Raw genomic sequence first — 19,345 nt, forward strand, 5'->3', positions numbered from 1 at the left:
TCACAAAACTATGAAGTGTGAAATTGGAGCACTTCGGATTTACAGTCTGCCCTTTCCAGGGCATCATATTATGCTGTCTATGAAAATCTGTGATTTCTTGATGTTTTGTTTTTTTCACCGTTGATGAGATATTTGCCTCTGATTTTTGAACCAAAATCATGTCAGAGACCATGACACTAAGGCTCCTATCACCAAATCGAAAGTTTTGTTAGCATTCTCATAAAGTAAAGCACCAAAGATTTGTTAAAAATTCCTGCCATGCCACATAATCAGTCATGTAAATTTGTGATAGGGCACTCTATATGGAGATTACTACCTATTCTAATTCATGCCAGCTATTATTATTAAGCAGCATTTTTTATTACAAAACTTACATTAATGATTGCACCAGTCTCTGACAATATTAAACACAACTCCCACGGTCCGTACTCTAAGTCCTGAGGCTTTGGGGGTACAGTGTTTTTATTTCCTTCCCTAACAGTTCGGAAGTTTGCTTAATACTGACTCAGAGGAAGCATTCTAGCTGAGTCCTCACATGGCCTTGTTTACAGCTCCGGAGTGAGTGCATATAATAGATAAGCCACTGACTTCCACCAGGCCCCACCTCCACCCTGCCCCACCCGCACTTCCTGGGTGTGTGGGCGTATGTGCTTGGGCCTGTGAATTAGGATTGTGAAATTAGCCGGTAAGCTGCATCAGGTTATAGTCATTTAATGTCTCTTAAATATTTCTCTAGCAAGCTTAATTTTATAAGCCCAAAATCACTGTATTCATGGGAGGTATGCTGATAACTAATAATTAATACTGAAAAGCCCATGAGCTTATAACAAGATCAAACCTAATATTGAGGCAGGGAGTAGAGAAATTTGCCTAAGGAAATATTGTGAAATAAAGCTGCAAATAGCCATAGATGAACACTGTTCCATCTGTAGGATTTCTTTCTTTGATTGTAATTATAACTTACCGACATCCTAGTATGTGGTTAAGACCTCTGTAAGGTCAGCATCATTTCATTTGATTCTAATGGTAACCTGAAAGAGAAATACGGTTAAAGCACTTTTATAGAAGAAAGAAGATCAGAGAATACACAGGAATGTGTCATATGTAGCATTGATAATAAATGATAGAGTGATGAAAGGGGCTGGGGCTGTTTGACTTCAAAGACCAACTATATTTTTCTACAAATTTCTCTTTTAAAAAATTTTCTGAATTATTAGGGCATTCAGATTAAAGATGTTTGGAGGATGATGATAATGGACTGAGAATAGCTCCATTAAACTCTTGACTATTTTAGGGAAGGTGGGTACAAGGCAGACATGTCACATAGAACTTGGATCATTCTTACATGTGTACATGACTATGTCTGTAATTTGTCTCGACACAGTGCTGAAGTGATTAAATCTGTCACGAACATGTATTGAACATTAAAAACCCAAAAGTAAATTCTCTTCTACCAGCTTTTCACATCAAAATTATGCAACCATTACCATCTCAAGAGAGTGCTTACCAAATTTAGACATACTTTTGGTAATTTTTAGTTTTAAAAACCATCATAATTCTTTCCCTTTATTCTCTCTTTTCAGCAGCTGCTGAATTATCAGGTATGCCATGCACTACTTTTACAGTGGATAGCTTTATTTTTGCAAAGTGCTGAATGGAGTTTGTGGGGATGTAGACTGTCGGCTGAAAGCTCTAAATGAATGTGTAAGAATGACCACAAGGCCCCGGATGTGGGTGTATTTATCCGTTTGTCTCATTACTAAGAGGTTTTAGTTCAAAAAAATGTCCGGAAGGATTTAGTTGTGGGGGACTGGGGAGGGAGAAGGAATGGAATAAGATTTTTGAAATTTTAAACAATTTACTTGAGCTTCCAGTTGACATATTCTATTTTACTTACATCAGAATCAGAATTTCTTAAGGGACAGTTAAGAAAATATTTTTTTATCAGAGTTCATAGACCTTAGAAAGTTGATTTTGAAATTTATTTAGTATGTTAACAAGAAGACATTTTACTACAAAGGAAATTGGAACTAGAAAAGATTGAATATTAGCTATTAAAAAAGCAATGAAGCCAGAATCAGTTTGGCTCAGTGGATAGAGCTTCGGCCTGCGGACTCAATGGTCCCGGGTTCAATTCCGGTCAAGGGCATGTGCCTTGGTTGCAGGCACATCCCCAGTGGGGGGCGTGCAGGAGGCAGCTGATTGATGTTTCTCTCTCACCAATGTTTCTGGCTCTCTATCTCTTTCCCTTCCTCTCTGTAAAAAATCAATAAAATATATTAAAAAAAAAAAAAGCAATGAAGACTTCTTTGGCCCAGAGACATGCTTATTTTGGTGGCATTAGGCTCTGCTCCATTTGCAAACTAATTGTGCTGATGTAGCTCTAGCTGATGTTCTACTCCTTATATTGGTCATATAGGTTCACTGAGAGAGAATGAATGAAGTGCCTCATTCTTTTCAGAGACAGCATAGGACAGTGGTGACGATATTCAGTTCTGGAGTCAGATTGCTTGGGTTAAAACCCAAGCTCTGCCTCTATGAAGTTTTATGACCTCAGGCAAGTTATAAACCTCTCTGTGTCTCAATTTCTTTATTTCAAAGTGGGGAATATAATAATATTACCTAACTTGTGAGGTGATCATGAAGATTAAAATTAAAAAATTGTAAGTATCTGGCACATAGTAAGAGTTTAATATTAACTCTTTTTAAAATTTACATGTAGTAATAGTCATCGTTTTTGGTATATAGTCTAGACTTTTAATGCATGTATAGATTATTGTAACTACAAACACACCAACACAGTAGTATACAGAATAATTTCCATACCCCAAATAATTTCCTTATTCTGCCTCTTTGTAGTCAAATACGATGTCTCCTGTCTCCACCTCAGCAACTAGTTCCTGGCTACACTAATGTGTTTTCTATTCCTATAGTTTTACATTTTCCCAAATGTCATATAAATGGGGTCAAACTATATGTAATCTTTTGAGACTGTCATCTTTCACTTAGCATCAGATCTTTGTGGCATAGCCTGATTTATATAGGATCTTATTGGAAGAGTTTACTTCATAGAAAAGGAATTAGATATTTCTTTTTTTTTTTTTTTTTTTTTGAGAATCATTATGGGGAAGGAAAAATTCAGATTATTGTTATCCAAAAGCAGAATTCGGCTTAATGAGAGAAAGAAAATTTTCAGAATTATCAAAATACCAGAAAAGATGCATCTTCAAGAGGAAATTATCGTCCTGTCATTAACAGCATAGAAACATAAGCTGAAGGGCCATTTGGAAGGCAAGATATGCTAAGTGTCCAGTTGTCCGGTCATCTGTTTAACTGATCAAAGTGTAATATGCTAATGATATGCTAAGGCCACTCAACCACTCGCTATGATGTGCACTGACCACCAGAGGGCGGACAGTTGACTGGTTGACCAATCACTATGATGTACACTGACCACCAGGGGGTAGATGCTCTGATTGGTAGGTTAGCTTGTGGCTGGGGTCTGGCCAATTGGGACTGAGTGAGATGGGCCAGATACTCCCTGGTGCCCTCCCTTGGTCCCTCCCCAGCTGGCCAACCTCCCACATCCCTCCCTGGCCTCGATTGTGCACTTGTGGGGTCCCTTGGCCTGGTCTGCACCCTCTCGCAATCTGGGACCCCTCGGGGGATGTCGGAGAGCAGGTTTCGGCCCAATGGTGGAATGACCGGTCGCTATGACACGCACTGACCGCCAGGGGGCAGATGATCAATGAAGAAGCTGCCCCCAGTGGTCAGTGCTCTCCCACAGTGGGAGCGCTGCTCAGCCAGAAGCTGGGCTCATGGCTGTCAAGCGCAGCAGCGGTGGCAGAAGCCTCTCCCGCCTCTGCAGCAGTGCTAAGGATGTCCCACTGCTGGCTTAGGCCGGCTCCCCGCAGGCCTAAGCTGGCAGTCAGACATTCCCCGAGGGCTCCCAGCCTGTGAGAGGGTGCTGGCCAGACTGAGGGGACCCCCCCGAGTGCATAGATTTCATGCACCGGGCCACTAGTAGAATAATAAAAGTGTCAAATATCAATTAACTAAGAAAAACAGTGTTGAAAACAGTAGTGGATGATGTATTTGTGTGTGGGAAGGCTTGCAGTGAGGCAAGGTGCTAGAAAGTCACAGAAAATCCCCAATAATCTGTAAATATAACCATGTTAGTTCTGTGTCATGTGGGTGCAAGTTAACTGTTGTTGGATACAGAGGGGACTTGGGCCCTAATCACCTTCCTAGCTGAACTGCATACTTGGGGAGATTGGGCAACAGCTATTATGTAAAGGGGAGAAGAGACAAAATATTGACCAGGATTGGGAGAGTGATGGGGTGGGGATAGCAAGATGGAAGGAGCTGGGCAGAGGCTGAGCAGGTAAACTGAGCAGACTGCAGCTGGTGGGGTTGTAGTTGTAGGTCAAAGCAGTGCATATTTGATCTCCGAGGCAACAATTATCACAATATTTAAAAATATGTATATCCTCCTAGTCAGCACACACACCATGTTTAGTATTATGTGTGTGAATGAATGTTCTTAACAATCCATCTGTGTTCTGCAAATCAGTTAACTTGCTCCTAAAAAAATGGAAAGTGTACCATACCAGCTATAGTTTTCTGGGCATGGCCTAGGGCAGTGGTCGGCAAACTCATTAGTCAACAGAGCCAAATATCAACAGTACAACGATTGAAATTTCTTTTGAGAGCCAAATTTTTTAAACTTAAACTATATAGGTAGGTACATTGTTATTAACTTAATTAGGGTACTCCTAAGGCTTAGGAAGAGCCACACTCAAGGGGCCAAAGAGCTGCATGTGGCTCGCGAGCTGCATTTTGCTGACCACTGGCCTAGGGTAATGTATATGATGTGATCCTTGAGTCAATACTCTGGGAGAAATTGTTTTTCCATTTTATAGGTGAGGTAACTGAGACTCAGAGGTAAAGTGACTTACCCTGAGGAACACAGTAAATAAAAGAAGAGCCAGATTTCATTCTCAGGAATCTCTGTTTATCTCCAGAGGCTAGGCCTCTGCCTTGGATGGGCTTTTGTCTATATATATATATATAGTTTTATTGATTTCAGAGAAGAAGGGAGAGGGAGATCAAAACATCAATGATGAGAGCAAATCATTGATTGGCTGCCTGCTGCACGCCCACCCTCCCCACACTGAGGACTGAGCCCACAACCAGAGCAAGTGCCCTGACGGGGAATTGATTTTTGACCTCTCGGTTCATAGGTGGACACTAAACCACTGAGCCATGCTGGCTGGATTGGGCTTTTGTTTTTATTCTGATTTCACATGATGAGAATAATTCAATGTGGAGTCTTCTATCTGAAAATCCATGATCCACTTTTATAAAAGAGGGAAAACAGTATCTTACATTTTAATATATATTCTACGATTATATTTCTCTTTATGTCTTTGTTGTTATTATTAATGGTAAGAATACTTTGCATCAACAAGGAGTTTAGGAAAGGAAAAGTAAGCTTTGGAAAAGTCTTTGAATTAGAGGACTTAAGTTAAAATTTCAGTTCTGCTCCTTATATAGCTGCTTAATCTCTCTCAACTTGGTGTTCTTTAGTAAATTAAAAAAGATAATACAAACTTCCCAGGGTTATTATATGGTTTAAATGAGAAAATGTATGGGCAGATGTCTGGCTGTGCTTATCATATGGTAGACATTTAATAGGAGTTTGAGGACTTAGAAGACAATATAATTAAGAAGCACTGCTAATTTCAAGAGTAAAGTGTAAGGAGAAAGGGTATGGCTTGATTTATTTGGACTGTAGTCATTGGGTCTCTGGTTTGTCTTGGTAAATTTAGAGTTAGATACAAATGACTATTTTGTTTATATTCCACTTAATCTTATACATATAAGTAAGAACCTAGTGAGATAAATAGGGAATACATTGAATGAATTAAATTTAGGTCATGGGAATATAGATTTCATGATAGTTTACATCTAGATATATGTAGCCTTTATACCATTCTTCTATCCTTTTAATTATCACATATTAAGACTAATACTAGGAAATCCCTTTAGAGCTTTCATTACTAATATCCTGGACATTATCAACATTTATGCTTAAAAAATAAAATTATACTTTTTTATATTTTATAAGAATTTCTCAGCCACCTCTCACCTACGTTTGAACCTTACAAGAACCCTATGAGATAAATATTATAATCTTCATTTTGCAGTGCAGGAGACAGGATCAGAGAAGTTAAATGGTTTATTCAAGGACATACAGCCAGTAAATAAATAAAATCAGATTCTGAATCTTTGTATACCAAACTCTGGAATCTTTACTCTCTCTTCTAGAACACACAGCTTTCATATAGATGCTGGTGATATAGATGATATCCACTGAAATGAATCTATTGTCCATGTCATAATAATCTCATGCCCTCTCCTTGTTTCTCTCATTTCCTATTCTAGTTTTTTAAAAAAGTCTATCTCTATTCACCAGGTACAAAATCATAATAATACGGTGCAGACACAAAGTTCAACAGGAAGTGGGAGCCATAGTATCAAGAAGGTCATAAACATACAAGAGTATATGGAGAGATTTATTAAATGTCAGGAGGCATCTTAAATTTGAAAAAAGAAAAAGAAAAAAAAGATGGCTTACTATTTGGAAAATAATAAAGTAATATACCAATTGACACCATGAGCCATACACCAAGATGAAATCCAGATGGATTAAAAATGTATGAGTAAAAATTCCTTAAAAAACTCTAAGACCATGAATATTTACCTCAATTTAGGAGAGGCTAGGAATTTTTAAACATAAAGGCAATAAAGAAACCATGGATAGATGCCTATAGATTTAATTACCTAAAAATTTACTTCTGAATATCATAACAAACAAAATCAAAATCAAACAATAAGTGGGAAAATATTTGGTATCAGATGAAGAAGGCCTATTACTTTTATTATATAAGCCCCTATGAATTAAAGACTGCAATAAAAATGGATAAAGAATATAATCAGATAATTCAGTGAAGAAATGTAAGTGACTAATTTTAAGAAAATTTCAACTCATTGTTAAGAAAAGCATTAATTAATACAAGATATCCTTTCTCTAATAAAATAGAATGAATATTTCAAAATACCTATTCAATTTTGGTGATGGCCTGGTGAGAACGGACATACATATTGGTGGGTTTATAAACTGGTGTAAACTTTCTGGAGAAAAAGATTTTTTTAAGAACCTTAAAGAAGTTTATGCCTTTTGACCTTGTGTCTGTGGTATTAGTAAAAATTTCAAAGAAGTAAATATATATACAGTTTATACAAATAGAAAAGGGTAGAGAATGTTACAATACATTTCAAAAGTACCCATTACCCAGCTTCAATAATCTTACCTAATAATAGACAAACATGTAAGTTGACCATCCCTCCGCTATGCTCACCAGCCAATCAGGAGAGTATGCAAATTAACCCAACAAAGATGGTGGTTAATTTGCATACATAGGCGCGAAGTGGTGGAGTGAAGACTGAAGGCTCCAGCCGGAGCAGTGAAGGCCTGGGTCCCGGGTGCTGGAGGAAAACTGGTGCCGGCAGCCAGGGGAAGGGAAGGCCTATTGCATGAATATCTTCGTGCAATGGGCCTCTAGTTATTAATATCTTTCTAGTGTGGTTTTAGCTGTTTCTGTGCTCTCGCTCTCGCTCTCTCTCTCTCTCTCTCTCTCTCTCTCTGTCTCTCTATCCAGATCTCTTCAGGAGTATTTTAAAGCAAATCCAAGGCATCTTATTTTATTTCTAAATATTTCTGTGTGATAAAAGCCTAAAATAGTATCCAAAGGCCATTATTAGATCTAAGAGAATTGAATGAGTTTATGTTTACATTTCATTGTCTCAAGAATATCTTTTTGTAATTGTTTTGTTCACATTAGAAACTAAAAGAAGCCTGCAAATTGCATATGTTGACATTATGCCTTTTAAGTTTCTTCTAATGTATAAGGGTCCCTCCTACCTCTTTCTTCTGTTATTTATTTGATAAATAAACTAGGTCTTTTGTCCTATAGAATGTCCCACATTCTAGATTTAGCTGATGTCTACTTCATGGTATCGAATAATTTTTTTTCTGTCTATCCCTCATATTTCCTGTAAACTAGTACTTAGAGGCTTGAGTGGATTTAGGCTCATTTTTATCTTTATTTTTGTCAAGAATACTAGATGTGTGGTGTTTTTTACTTCCTGTTGTATTACACCAGAATGCATATAATTTCTGGTTGCCCCACTTTTAGTGATGCTAAGATTGATTTGTAGGTTCTGGTGAGACCTCTTTTTTTAATTTACCTTTTAAATTAAGTTCCCTGTTGACTTTTTATATAATTGTTAGTTATAACATTTATTAATGATTGTTCCTAGATCCATGATTTTATGAGGATTTACAAATGGTATTTTTAAATTCTACCAATCTTTTTACATTAGTTAACTGAAAAATTTCTGTAAAGAAAAGTTTTCCCCCCCTCTAACAATTTGCTTACCCTAAAATAGTTCATGTTGGAAAGTAATAAGATATGCTTGGTTCTCCCCCTTATTTATCTATTTTCAGAGTAATGTGCTAATGTTTTTGCTATCTATCTCATTGGTAACAACATAGATATTTAACAACAGAATGTATCCTGGTATACCTATGCTATAAATATTTTTCAGTCTTTAACTTTCAAAAAATATTTAATAACATAAATATTCCAGTGAAAAAAGATCCAAAAATTTATATATCCTGTGGTCCAAATATTATCTAAAATACATGCATTGTAAAATACCATCTCAGCCTCAGACATTAACATGATTACCATAGGATAGTTTTAGGATCTTGCAATTTTTATTTTTATTTTCCATAGACCTTTCTATAAAATATATTACTTTGTAATAAATCTCAAATATAAATTTATTTGGTAAAAGGAAAGGTCTCTGGCTAAGTCATTATACACAGAGAGACTCCTGAATACCGATCTGGCCTCCAGCTTTGATTTCTTCTGTAATGTTGGACTTTCTCACTTACATCTAAATGAGTCTTTATGATGCTAATGAGTAAATTTGAGAAATTGAGAAGGCATTGGTGATATAGTGGTGAGCATAGCTGCTTTCCAATTTGAGAAATTGAAAATGTATTCTGAGACATCTTTTTTCATTAAACATAACACTCTCTGTTGACTCATATAATCAGAATAGGGTGTATTAAAATGAGTCATCCTCAACTCAATTTGACATCTGAATTTCCTGTTTTATTCGTGTGTGTGTGTGTGTGTGTGTGTGTGTGAGAGAGAGAGAGAGAGAGCGCACTCGCACACATTTTATCAACTGGTCCATTGGTCCATTCAGATGAACAGATGGACCACACTCTCAAGGTTGGGTCTTCATGTTTGGGCTTGTTTAACATACTACATTTGTTTCTTGCTTAGTTTCAAAATGAATTAAAGGGAGCCAATAAATTGGCTTTGATCTTGCCAAGCTCTCAGTGATCCCCTCAAAAGTCCTTGATTCTTAGGGAACTCCATGAGGCCCGGTTTCTACCTCTGTAAATGGGGATCAGATGGTTGAAATTCATAGTGTTGTTTCCACCTGATAATCCTCAACAATTATCAGGGGCTCAACAAATGCTAGTTTTGTCTCTTCCAAAGAGAAAGGAACCAGTCCTTTCTACTTCTTTACTATAGTTTACTATTGGAGAATAGATCCTTACATCAGGCTATCTAGATTCAAGTACAGCTCTGTTTCTGGCTTTTGCCTCAGTTTTCTTACCTGAAAAATGGGCATAATAGTAGTAGTACCTACTCATAGGCTGTTATGCATACTAAATCAGTTAATAAATGCAGAGTGCTTAGACTTTTCCTGGCTCAGAGTAGGAACTATATGAGTATAGGTTATTATCTTTATTATCTGCCTGGATGAATGAAATTCCCAGGCTCAAGGTTCAAAGCACTTCCCCCTTGGATGATGCGTGAGATGTACTGACCACTTCTTGCTTTTGCTTCACTTTTTCTAGGTCCTATACAGACCTTCTTCTTTCTGCTGATACATTTAATACTCAAAGCCACATACTCTAGATTTTGCTTAATTTGGTCAGGGTTTCCTCCTGTAATTATAATTGATCAGGATTATGTGAGGTTTTCCCTTTCCTTGTTGTTGTTGTGCTGGCAGTGGTAGTGGTGTGTGTGTGTGTGTGTGTGTGTGTGTGTGTGTGTGTGTGTGTTATGGGCATGATCTATGGTGGTACAGCCACGCTGATAGACATGTTCATTTTTTGACGAGTCTCTTGTTGGGAAATTTCTATAGATTTTTACTTCTATTATGGGAAATCTCTCAAAAGGTAAACATTGCACTATGTTTGGTGAGGGATGGGAATGGGATAACCTAAGTTCTGACAAATATGTTGAAAATAGAGATGTTTAGACAGGTTTAGAAGAGGGTGATGAATGAGTCAGAGATAGGGAAAAACCACATTGTCATACTACTCAGGAATAGGACAAATTAATCAGTGCACAGGGAGCACTAGATCCCAAATTGTTCTCAGATTATAGGGACTGTGCCAGATCAAACTAAGGGAAATAAAAATAGATCCAAAGTAGATGTAATGTGTCCAGAGAGATAGTAACCTTAGTGATAGTTTTTTAAATGTGCTACTAAGGAGATCAAGATGTCCCTTCTGATTTTTCATGGCACCAGAGTGTTACTCGAGTTCCATCAACGTGATTAGGGTGTGTACCCTAGGAAAGCAGTGCAGTAGTATTGCAACACACCCATGGGGATGCTGTATTGTCAAAACAGATTGAGTTATGGAAATGGAGTTGGGAGAAATGAGCACCAGTGAGTAAAGCCTTCTCATTTGGTTGCCATTAGTTCTCAGGGAAGAAGGTAATCTGATTCTGAGGACAGGCCCCAGGTGCCTGGATAGAAATATCTAGCAAGGGATAGAACAATCCACTCAGATACTCTGTTGAAACTGTTAAGAATATCTGTGCCCAGCTGTTTTAATTCTGTGTTCACAAGGGCACCTTTTGTTAACTGATTGTTCATACCTGACAGTAGGAAGTGATTTGTACAAAAGTCTGATGCCAGTAATCTTGTTAGAGGAACCTTCTATCTGGGGCAGATCACATGGGGCCTTTTAGGCCATGCTAAGGATTTTGGGGGTCGGGAAGCCATTTGTGAGTTTTAAACAGGAAGTGAGAGAAAATGTGGTGCTATTTATAAACTCATAAAATGAAATCAGAAAAAATAATCTTTTTGAACTATTTAAAATTTTAAAAAGGTAGGCACTAGCTTTCAATTCACTAAAACTTTGGAAACACTCTAAGATAGTGTATTAGTCTGAGGAAAAAACCAATATGGGGATATACTATATATCTGGAAACCTGAGTCCTTGCTCTTAAGGTCTTCAACTGTTTGAATAAAGCTTACCCATATTAGGGAAGGTACTCTGCTTTACTCAAAGTCTACTGATTAAATGTTCATCACATCTAAAAAAATAGCTTCACAGCAACATCTAGACTGGTGTTTGGCCAAACAACTGGGGTACCATAAACTAGCTAAGTTGACACACAAAATTAACCATTGCAGATAGCAAAGAATTTATGACCTTACCTCTAAACAGAGGTGACTTCATTAGCCCAGGAAAGTCAATTGACCACTTTTGCTTTAGGCCTGTAATCAATAGGAGAGAGCCACTTTTATCTGCTTCACACTTAGAAGAGGAGGCATTTTATAGCCCCCTGAAAATCCAGGTGGTAAGTACCATTAGTTGAACACTTCCCTTTTTGTCCTGTTATCACACAATCCCTTGATTGACAACTTTGTGATAAGAGTTAATGCCCTTTAGCTTCATTATTGACACTGTAGAAACCTACTAATTGATTTTTTGTTAATTAACTGTAAATTTCCACCTTAAAAAAGAAAGCCTCCATGTCTAATGAAAAATATGTTCTTCTTAGAATGTAATATTTACAAAACTCCAATGATGACGTTTAAAGAAGACGAAAAAGAATATTGGGATGGGTTCATGAGGGTTTTTAACAATTTTGTTCGACGACAGAAAAGGGAGAGTTTCCTTCCCACTTTCTAGTTTTAATGGTCTTTCCCTATACATTTTGGAGCAATGGTGATAAATACATTAACCAACAGAGAAACATATATGCAATATGTGAAGGTCATTACATACCCATCTAAGGTTGATAAGGAAAAAATTTAGTTTCTTAGGAAAATGGACTCATTAATTCAATGAAATTTAAAGGTCACTTTGAAATTTTAGGTCAAAATAATCATAACAATTTCCAATAATATTCCATAAATTTTCATTTAAACTCTGACTCTAAAATTCATTCAGATCAGGTTTAAAAAACAGACACCTGAATACCACAATTCATTTATTATCAACTCCTAGTGTCCATGAATTTGATTCCCACATGAGCCATTAGGTTTTAAGACCGAGGTTTTATACCATGTCTCTAACCCTCTGAAATATATCTTTTCTCACTAAGGGGACTTGGCAAGAAGTATGGGTAAATTAATATACAGACATGCCCTGGTGAGAAAATACTGAATCGCAGGCTGTTGGGGTGTGGTGGTGGATAAATTATGTCATTGCCTTGTCATGGATGGCTATAAAGGGCTGGCATCTTTCTGTGTGCATCTCAATTGTGTTTTTAAAAAAATATGTTTTTATTAAATTTAGAGCGAAAGGAAGGAAGTCAGAGAGAGAGAGAGAGAGAGATAGAAATAGCAATGAGAGAGAAACATCATCCATTGGCTGCCTCCTGCATGCCCCCAACTGGGAATTGGGCCCACAACCCTGGCATGTGCCCTGACCGGAAATGGAACTGGCAACCTCTTGGTGCATGGTTGATGCTCTACCACTGACCAACACTGGCTGGGCTCAATTGCATTTTTAAAAAATGAGATGTTGACTTTCTTTTAAAACTAACTAGCCAGAAATACATTTATTGCACACATCAAAATACACAATAAATATTGTTTACTAGACCTTTAAGATCTTTTTTCTCCCTTACCTACATTACTCACAAATTCTAAAGACTGAAAAATGAATTTTTAGCTCATTTGATTGATTTCTAATTCTGAATTTTACACAACCATATGCATGATTTGTGTAAATGAACATCCTTCCTTTGTTTGTGGGACCCAACCAATAATGGTTCCATTGTGACACTCTAGTGCAGTGAAATGGAAACTTTCTGTGAGTCTAAATTTTGCTGAGAGTTCCTTATGGGACAGCTACTGAGGACATATATTCAAAGCAGTCCTTTGCTCTCAGGAGCTTATAATGTCATGGGGACCCAGGTAAAGGAATGCTTGTAACACATTTTGATCAATGGTATAAAATAGGTTTGCACAGAATTATGTTTTCTCCTGTACCTTTTCTCATACCACCTACATATAATTTGCCATGGGTCCTGCTGTCTTTGCCTGCTCAGCCTTCCTTACTCCTTCTCTAATAGAACCCCAATTCTCCCTGATGATTCAGACCTTCCCAATGATGGCCCATCATTTGAGGTGTACCAGACTGTCATTCAAGGTGACTGGGCTTCTTTAACCAAGGGGCAAGTACATGCCCCAAGACAGGCTAACTGACTCTCTCAGGATCTTGAATCTTAGCCAGTATCTTAAGGAAAGGAAATGGTTGGAGGCTTCATTCCCATGGCCATGACTTGAAGAGATGGTCCACCCGCATTGATGACTACTGCTCCCTTCCTTGCTCTGCATGAACCTTAGTTATTTGATTTTGATCCTTTGATTTTGTTAGCTACTTAATCCCACATCTTTCTAATAAATTTATTTAAAAATGTGGATTATGTTGTTTAGAACCATAGAATCTCTGTGTCATTCAATATAAACAGCTTTTTCTGGTCCTCCTTCTTCTGCCCGTACTTGTATTCTTTTCTCATGTAAACTTCATTCTCTTTTCTGACATTTTCTGTATTTTGCCTGGTCTAGGGTATAGTGATTTCCATTTGAAGGAGGTTCTTGGCCCAAATGAGATAAACCTATATTCCCCACCCCACTTATGACATATGGGAATTAAAAAAAATAACTGAATCTACTGTACATCAGTTACCTCATTTAATTGTTATAGCCAGTCTATGTCATAGGTATTATTATCTTCATTTTATAGTTAAGAAAACAGAAGTTCAGGCAGGTTAAGAAACTGGTCCAAGGTTACATAGCAGGAATTATATCTAATTTGAACCCCCATCTACCTCACTCAAAACGCAATCTTTCCTTTTCTGTTACCCTGGTAGCTAGGTCATAAAGAGAACATATTTTGTGGAATAAGTAAGTAGTTAAAAAAGGGTTTGAGGTTTGGTTATAGCAAAGTTAGAGATTATTGACTTAAGTAGTTTTAGACTTAGGTTTAAGTTTTACTCATTTTCCTTGTTACTAAGAAGCAGTATCTGAACTGAGCAGGTGCAAGGGAAGTCATACTTTTTTTTTTATACTTTATTGATTTTTTACAGAGAGGAAGGGACAGAGATAGAGAGTTAGAAACATCGATGAGAGAGAAACATTGATCAGCTGCCTCCTGCACATCTCCCAATGGGGATGTGCCCGCAACCCAGATACATGCCCTTGACTGGAATCGAACCCGGGACCTTTCAGTCCGCAGGCCGACGCTCTATCCACTGAGCCAAACCGGTTTCGGCGTGGAAGTCATACTTTCATACACCAACTTTTAAAGGTGCTTCTTGCCCGCAGAACTGTTAATGAAGCCCACATCCTTTCCTTTTGGCCAAGATGATAATAACACCCCAGAAAATACGTATTTATTTTTATAAATCTTTGTCAAAGTGATGTTGTAAGAATCACACATTTATAGCTGGTAGATGAGATAGCAAAACTCTGTATGGGAACATCAGATACCCATGTGGAGCTCTGAGTTATCTCCCTTCCTCTGGACAACCCATGCTGGGTTGTGGTTGCAGTGGTTGGGGGAGGGCAGGGGAACAGGGTGGCTAGAAACGCTGTGGGCGAAGGGAACATGTAGGATTACTTCGAACCAAGGTTAAAGCAGTGGGGAGTAAGGGAAGCGTCATGCATCAGGGTCTGTTGGGGAAACTGAAGGTACAAACAGTAGGGAAAGAAGTTATAAATGTCAAGATCTATAAAGATACAGGCAAGGATGGAGGCTAGGTCATAGAGCCAGGAGTTCAGAGCTGAGTAAGGATCATGAGGATATGAAAGAATCAAATGAGTCTGTTGGCCTCAAGCCCCATTGTGTTTGCAAATCACACATGGCAAGTCCACCACTAAAACAGACCAGTATAAGCTTAAGATTCTGGGACCGGGCAGACTACTAACCTAGACAAAACCTGCCATATATAAGCAGAAGACTCATACCTGGTAGGAAGTGATGAGAGATTTTCATAAGCAAGAGGTTTCATTTTCTATAGTAATATATTTCTGTACTGAGGCTATCTCAAATCCATAGCAGAACAAAGGACCGAAATTGAAATGACACCAGACAGTATTCCACATTAATTGTCCTCTCAATCTTTGTCCCCAACTGTGGCAACAAGGAACATGTTACAGGTTATGGCATGGTAGGAGCAGTGTTTTGGATACTACATTTTTTTGCAAATTGACATCGACACCAGTTATGCAAATAAATTTTTAATTTTTATCTATAACTGATGGGCACGTTGAATTATTCAATAAAATTTTTCTTTAAAATAGGCTTTTAAGTATATACAAAAATAGCATTACTGAGACTTAAAAATGATTTTCACCATGGCTTTTGACCCACTTCTAGTATTCCTGTGGTGACATCCACTGTTAATAGAAAAGGAGGAGATTGTGTGAGAAGTCCAGAGGGAGGGAGATAACTCAGAAGCTAGTGATACTTTACATCTTAACTCTTTGTACTGAGGAAAATTCTACTGCCTTAGAAAGTGTCATTCTGATTTCTCTAGGGTGAATTTCTACCTGTAAAATACATTAATCAGTAGCTGCCAAAACTATTCCATTAACACGTTAAACACTTTTTAGTTATTTACTTCTATTTATTTATTTATGTAAATAATTGCACATATTTTTATTAAATGTAAAGTTACCTTTTAAACTACTCTAATGTGTCCTTTCTGAAAAAAAACTATAGGTATATATATATATATATATATGTACACACACACACACACACACGTATATACATACTTTGAATGATTATAAAGTCAGTGTTTGTTAACATACAGTTCATTTTCAAAATTTAAAAGAATCTACAGAAATGAATAAAGTTTTTTGTCAACACCTGTTTTCCAACTGATGACCATTCTGGCCTAGGCACTGCTGATATTCGAAGCAATGGAATTGCAAACATCAATAATGATTTCATTGGATATTTGTGTGACCTCAATTAAACTGTTTCCAGTTCTATATTGTAAACTTTATCTTTTATGTATACCCATAAAAAAGTCTAGTGGGTAAATTTTCATTGTTCAAGCTTAGTCTGGCTTCACCCATCATTTCAAATCAGTTATACCTGAAGAGGAGTGAAAATTAAGTGAGTGAAAATTAAGTGAGCTATCAGCTATTAAAGTGTGTTTACATTTTTTGGGGGGGGCACCCTGTCCCCAAAATACACATTTTGAATAATTACAAAGGCAGTGTTTGTATTTCAACTGCGTTTTCAAACTTCCAGTAGCATTTTAGGATGAATTTCCTTTGTTCAAAGCTTAGTTTGGCTGAAAGAAAGAAACATCAATTGAACTATCAGCTGTTAAAGCGTGTAGACATGTTTTTGGGACACCCTGTATTAAAATGCTACATTTTAAGTTTCCAATTACTCTTTTAAATTAAAAAAATTATTGGGATGACATTGGTTAATAAAATTATACAGGTTTTAGGTTTATAATTCTACAATACATCATCTGTATAATGTATGTTGTGTTTACTACCCCAAGTCAAGTCTCCTTCCACATTTTATTGTGAAAAATCTAAAGCATATACAAAAAACCGAGAAAAAAGTATAACAAATCCTTATAAACTGATCATCTATCTTCAGTATTTTGACAATTATCAGTATTTTGACAATCTTGTTTTATTTAGTCCCCTCTATATACATTGGTTTGAGTATTTAAGCAAATTTCAGACATTGTGTCATTGCATCTATAAATACTTAATTATGCATTGTTAATTGAAATGTTTTATGTACAATTATGTCACCACAACTCACAAAATTAATAACTCTAATATGATCTAATATGCAACCCATATTTAAATTTATTTGGTTGTCTCACATGTTTTTAAACAATATATCCCATTTACCATAGTTAAGCAGAAATGGTGTGTGCAGTCATTGAAAATCATAAAATACAATTATTGGGAAACATGATGATGATAGTGATGGTGATGATAGACCTGTGATCTATTATAGTAAAAATAATTATTAGTTTTAAATTGCATATTTTAGAAAGTCAATTTATAAGTTGTTTTCCAACTCAGTTTCCAGAAAATGAGTACTTATTTTAATTCAACTTCATTAGTATAAAATATTAGCATGTAACTTTTTTGATAAATTGATGTATGAAACATTGTGTTTCATTTTTTTCCTTTAACTTTTTGTGAGAAGAAATTATTTTTCAATCTTTTTTTGAATATTATTTTTCAAATGTTTATGCCTTTAAATACAATTCTTTGCCTACCATTTATTTTGACCAATTTTCTATTTCAGGGCTCATCATACAGGTTTGTAAAAATTTTGTTTATATAGTAAAGATATAAATCTTTTGTGCATCTATGTTAAATATTTTCCTAGTTTTTCTTCTAATTTCACTTACTTTTTTTCCTAAAGAAGTTTTGAATTTTTACTGTCAAGCTTATCAATATTTTTATTATTTCTTTCAAATATTTCATTTAGAAAGTCCATCCCAATCTGAAATAATGCATATATATTTCATTTTGTTTCGCGTTGACTTATGATTTTAAAAGATACTTAATTCTTTATTCTTGTTGATCTAATTTTAGCAGTATGGTGTGCTAGGAGGCACTGACAGGACATTTTCCAGTCTTTTCATTTCCATACCATATAAGCTATAACCTTTCCTTTCCTGATTTTTTAATAGTAAGTTTATCACACACTGCACTTTTATGTCCAGTTTGGCACATATGGTACATTGATTTACAAGTAAATGGGCTGTCTACTATTATCTTTCCCCAGTAGACTGTTAGAGGACCCTTTTGTAGTCTGCTTTTGTATCTCCTACACAGCTTTGAACATGGTAGTCAATAAAAATTTGTTGTATTAAATAAATGATTAATGAGTCATTAATAGACCTGGGAAAGTATTAACTTTAAGATAAATAAGTGTCTGTTTTGACTGGTTTAAATATTTAACTTGGGAAAAAAGGGCACTGGGTCTGATGGGTTCTTTAATGACCCTTTCAGTTTGTGATTATTTCCAGTAACTTAACTATTCAGATACAGTCCCTTCCCAAATCAGAGCATCAAGTTAGCTGCCCCTGGTCTCCAGACTAAGGATTAGTATTAGGATGCAAGCATTTTAATTCATCATTCTCCCAAAAACAGTTGTAATGCAGCAGGACAGCTATTTCTCAAACCCTAGTAATATACAGACACCTTCTGCAGAAAAACAAAACAAAACGAAACAAAAAAATAAAAACACCTTTGAAGATCGCACTGTGTCTTGTCAGTCCAGCAGGGTTTCCATATATACCAACCAGTTCTGGAACCTGGAACCTGTCAACAACATTCTGCTAAGATTTGCTTCTGGGGACTCTTTTCTAACAAACTCTCCCACTCACCCCACAACTCCGCTGTGAACTCCATTCCCTCAGGGACCAGCTCTTCCCTTGCTTTTGCGCCCCCTACCTGCAGTTGTGCAAGCCCTGTACAGATGCTTGCTCCAGGAATGAGCCCACGCCTCCCGCCCGGTCCACCGAGCGGTTCCTCCTGTCTCCTCGAGCTTTGTGGCTGCCCGTCTCGTCTCCGCCAGGCTCGGCCCGGGCTCGCCGGCCTCACTCAGGGCTGCACTCCCGACAGGGCTCCGGGCGCGGGGGGCGAGGGTGGACCCCTTCCTGGCTTCCTTCGCTTCGCTCCCTTCCCTCTCCCTCCCTTTGCAGCATAGTAGGGATGGATTGAGAAAGTATTTTTATGTCGTTACTTCATTAAGTAACGCCCACCGTGTCTGGCTTTCAGTTCCTGTTAAATAAAACGAGGGGCTGAAATAGATTGGGGAGGGCTTCGCATCGTGCTGTGCTTGCGTCCCTAAGGAATGAAACGGGGTCTCGGGAGGCGCTGCTTAAAACGATCTAAACAAACAAAACCAAAACAAAGCATCACCCCCAACCGCCAAACT

The 19,345-nt window shown here is 37.1% G+C and overlaps 1 long non-coding RNA gene across 1 annotated transcript; it reads right to left on the reverse strand.

The window, feature by feature from the left end:
- Window positions 1–964: 964 nt before the first annotated feature.
- On the reverse strand, window positions 965–19,096 carry LOC139021301 (uncharacterized). The gene is made up of 3 exons (XR_011473425.1): window positions 18,859–19,096; window positions 11,608–11,667; window positions 965–1,031 (listed from the first exon to the last, which is right to left on the reverse strand). It is a non-coding gene; the product is annotated as an uncharacterized lncRNA (long non-coding RNA).
- Between the last annotated feature and the right edge of the window lie 249 nt (window positions 19,097–19,345).

The sequence above is a fragment of the Myotis yumanensis genome, unplaced genomic scaffold (assembly GCF_028538775.1).
Source record: "Myotis yumanensis isolate MYYU_CA2020_CCGP unplaced genomic scaffold, mMyoYum1.0.hap1 SCAF_12, whole genome shotgun sequence".
Lineage (NCBI taxonomy): Eukaryota > Metazoa > Chordata > Mammalia > Chiroptera > Vespertilionidae > Myotis > Myotis yumanensis.